The following is a 4,416-nucleotide window of genomic DNA, read 5'->3' as shown; positions in this document are numbered from 1 at the left end:
ATTAATGACAAAGACGGCTTAATAGAAGGCGGGATATGAATGGACATTGCACTCTGACAGTTAAATAAAAAGCACTGAATCATGTAATCATGTAATCTCAGATGATTGTCACCACTCACCTCACCAATGCCATTTGTGAATGTCATGTGACTGCCAGTGTTTAAACATAAGGTCTGTTGTAACGTAACTTTTAGATCATGTGATCTCCATATGTGTAGCAGTGGAGAAAAGAGGTGTTCATTCTACAATACTCTGCCCATTTGAGGCCCACTGTATTTATTTGCAACTGGATTTAATTCTACAAGGTTTTTACTTGTCGCACCATGGAGTACTGACCTTCCACACACCAGGTCGGGTGGAGAACAATCGTGTGGCAAGCACGGGATGGCTCTATCTCTTCTACACATATGCCCAATTCAACATATTGAGGGTTCATGTGTCTGTTACATTACAACACTCCAGACAACGCCTCTACAGCCAACTTACACAACATCACCACCTGTCCACTCCCTGCCCTGGTCCCTTTCGGGATACCAATGCCCCTATGCCCTCAACAAAGACACTGTGGGGTCGGTGCTTCCGAACTGCACACAGCAACAAAGGCTAGCATCATCCGGGGTCAGACTGGGCCATGTAATTGTCTCAGGCACCAAAGAAAAAGTGGCTCGCACTTGCAAATAGCTTTTCATTCCTTTTGTGATACTGTTTGAGTAGTACCCAGGGGAGCTTTTTGATAAAGTGACGTGCAAATTGTACATTTTAAAGAATATTTATTCAGCAACACTGGTCAAAACTACTAGTCACAGCAGAGTAAATTAACTCAAACTGGCCCACATGGGCCAATAAGGGTCCCAGTGACTTTTTCTTTCTTTCACCAATGCATCAGGGCTGGACCCCTGAGCTGCTCGGGGCTGGCCCTCTTGACTACAGCAAAAGAAACTCTGCTGCAAGACCAGGGGCTCTGTGTGTAAACCAGCTGACTCGCACACTAAACTTTTTCTTTCTTTTACCAATAAATCAGGGGATATCGCGAACGCAGTCCCCCACTACTAGAAATAATGCAGTCGAGTACCCTGCATTTGGGGACATCGCAGGAGTCAGCAAATCCGATGTGCAATGGATGAGCCTCACCCGGGGAGCTCTGCCTTTCTGATCACAGATGCTCCCTTGCCAGGTAAGTATGAGTTGCGAGCAAGAGGGCAGGGGTTGGGCGGCGGGGCCTGTTCTGGAAGCCCCGCTAAGCGAGGGTGAGAAGGCCGGCACTGACCCAGACCCAGCCCTCCCAGAAGCCCTGAGCGTCTGCAGAGCTGCCTGCCCCACAGGCAGGGAGAAGCTCCGGCAGGCAGAGCCCAGCAGAAGAGGCACATTGTAGCACAGTTCATTTCTCCCATCAGGCCCTGCTCGGCCCGAGATTTGCATAAATTCGGACCTGGCCGCCAGCCAGCAGGCACAGTCGGATAGTGAGCAGGCCTGGTGCAGTGGGCCCACTGGCCCGTCAGCCCCAGGAGGGTCCATGGCCCTCCTGAGCCGACAGGTCACCCCGCTTAAATGGAGCGTCTCGGGTGGGGTGCCCCCCATCAGGACACGGCAACGCCGTGAAGGCAAGGCCCAATCGGTGCTTGGACGGGGCCGGCGGCAGCCGGTAGCCAGACCCCCCTCCCTCATAAATCCCCAGGAGCTGCTGTAGCCAGACCCCCCCCCCCATAAATCCCCAGGAGCTGCTGGCTGGGCCTTCTTCAGGTTGGAGGGCCTGGGCGCGAAAACAGGCAGGGTGGCTTCAAGAACTACCGGGGCACCTCATAGCATGGGGCGCACATGGGTGGGGGGGGAGGGTGCGGCTGGGTGACGTCCATGGGGAAACACACCATAGCGTTTTTTGCCAAACCCTTTTATAAGACGAGAGTCCTCTCCTCCTTACCTTGTAGCACAGTGGCAGGCTGACTGTTGGCTGCTGACTGTGGCCTGGGTCGTCGTCGCCTCGCCTGGTGGTCCTCCTCAGTGTGGCTGTCCTGTGTGTGGGCTGGGCACTGGGCTGGCTGGTGGTGTGACTGGTGACTGAGGTCCACTGGTGCACCCCAATAAATCATGCCCAGCCAGGGCCAGGGCCAGGGTGGGTCAGAGGCCCAATAGCATCAGTCACGTGCGTCACGCCGTGATGGACCTGGCGGCACTGAGTCTGGGTGGACACGAATTTTCATTGGCTTGTTCTTCCCCCAGGCACAAGTGGAAGTTGTTTCAACTTTGTAAAGAAGTGCAACAACAAATTTGTTGTTACTTCCTCCAAAGTTGAAGCAACTAGTGTGCAATGTCACTGGGCCCCAGCTCAGCCCTGCAGGCAGGCTGCCCCCCCAGGGTCAGGACTCGGAGGGAGGCGGCAGGTGTTACAATTGCTTTAGTGTGTGCAATTGCTTCAGCCGCCTGCCGCCTCCCTCCACAGATCAAAGTAAACGTTGAACTCGGCCGGCCCGAGCAGAGCGCGGGCCTAGCACCACACGGCACCGGCCCCCCACGGCCGGCGGTGGCCCGCCCACCATTTTGAATGATGCTGCCTGCTTGCTACACATGCATCTGCATGCATCATAAGTTATGATGCATGCATGATGCAATCATCAAAGCAAGGTAACAACATCTAGTGTTAACTTGCTATGATGATGAATTGTGTGCAGACACTGCAGAGTGCCTCCTGGCTCCTGCCCTGCCCAACCCAGCCCCAGGCGGCCCAGCCCCCAGGAGTCTGACTTGACTTCCCGGCTGCGGGATGAAAAAAATAAAATAAATAAATAATCATTTCACCCCAGGAGTCTGACTTGACTTCCTGGCCGCGGGCTGGGAAAAAAAAAAAAAAAAAAAAAAAATCACAAAATGATGATTGCGGTGCGCGGCAAAATAAGCACTATGCGCGGCTCACAATCAAAAGGTGCGCGGCCGCACAGGCGCGCACCTTACAGGGAACATTGGTGGTGGGATGTTGTGGGGGGGTGGGAAGGGTGTTATGGGTCTGTTGGGGGGGGAGGGTGGTGGGATGTTTTTGGGCTTGCACTACTACACCTTCATGTCACTCAATACACTGGTTTCTGAACAAAACACAGGCTTGGACATCTTCATTGTGTGTGTGTACTTCATTGGCGACAGGGTCCATTGCGTGCTTCAAAACATACACCAGTGCATTACCCCCCATATCCATGTGACAGTACGGAAACATGTTCCTCAGAATATTTGGTTCATCAGATGCTGTCTCACAGCAAGTCCCTCCTGGCCATCCCCTCTTGCAACACCTGCATCCCCTTCACCTCCGTCCTCATCACCATCATCATCCTCATCAGGTGCTTCTATTTCAACGTCAGGGGGCAGTGGCACATTCCGTCTGATACACATATTGTGCAGCATGACACATGCCATGGTGATCTTGGCCACCTTCTCATGTCCATACAGGAGAGCACCACCAGACCTGCTAATGCACCTGAAACGTGACTTCAATAGTCCAAAAGTCTGCTCGATCACGATGCGGGTACGGGTATGTGCACGATTGTATTCCTCCTCGTGCCTGTTCTGTGGGTTCCGTACAGGTGTGAGGAGCCAGGACTTCAGGGGATAGCCCGCATCACCTGTATGGGGGAATGAACGGGGTCCTGTTACTGTTCACCTCAAGATCGGCCTGTTCACATCACACAAATTGACATTGCATTGTGATTCACGTACTAAATTGACAGCATACATGCAGATGGTCTGTGTGACAGCAACGTGCAAAGGGGAGGTCGACCCTGCAAGTAGAAATGCCACATTCATTCCTCCAACAGTAATTGACATGTCCTGGGTGAGGCCAGGTCTTAGGTGTCCCTGGCCCATCCAAATTAGGTAACACACTGCTAGTGTACTGACATCCTGACACCGATGTTGCCATGCTGTGAAGCATCAATTCAGTGGTGCCATAGGTGTGTGGTTCAGTGCTATGTCTAGGGGTGATCCCTTTGCATGCCTTCAAGGGCGCGTTGCTGGATTGATGTTGTGCTGCACTGAATCTGTATTACGGTCTTGACACCGTTGCAGGTTTGTGTAATATGTGGCGTGGCATGATGTGCAATGTGGATGGATGTGTGATGTTTTGCAACCTGCATAGTTCTCAATGTTCTGCACCTTCGAATTGCATGTGGGTTCCTCTCAAGTACATCGTGGCCTTCCCTGAAGGACATTGGCGTACATCTGTATGTCCATTTTCCCTACGGACGCCAGTCAACACCCAGTTGGAGTATGCATCTCTCCCCCCCCCCATTCACACCCAGTTGGAGTATGTATCTCTCCCCCCCCCCCATTCACACCCAGTTGGAGTATGCATCTCTCCCCCCCCCATTCACACCCAGTTGGAGTATGTATCTCTCCCCCCCCATTCACACCCAGTTGGAGTATGCATCTCCCCCC

At 52.8% G+C, this 4,416-nt stretch overlaps 1 non-coding gene across 1 annotated transcript; it reads right to left on the bottom strand.

Moving 5' to 3' along the window:
* Positions 1-1,018: 1,018 nt before the first annotated feature.
* Positions 1,019-1,182, bottom strand: LOC138474901 (U1 spliceosomal RNA). The gene has a single exon (XR_011269123.1). It is a non-coding gene; the product is annotated as a U1 spliceosomal RNA (small nuclear RNA).
* Between the last annotated feature and the right edge of the window lie 3,234 nt (positions 1,183-4,416).

The sequence above is a fragment of the Ambystoma mexicanum genome, chromosome 8, assembly GCF_040938575.1.
Source record: "Ambystoma mexicanum isolate Mex_15411 chromosome 8, UKY_AmexF1_1, whole genome shotgun sequence".
NCBI lineage: Eukaryota > Metazoa > Chordata > Amphibia > Caudata > Ambystomatidae > Ambystoma > Ambystoma mexicanum.
The sequence above is the reverse complement of the archived record's forward strand: the minus strand, read 5'-3'. Positions and strand labels throughout refer to the sequence as shown.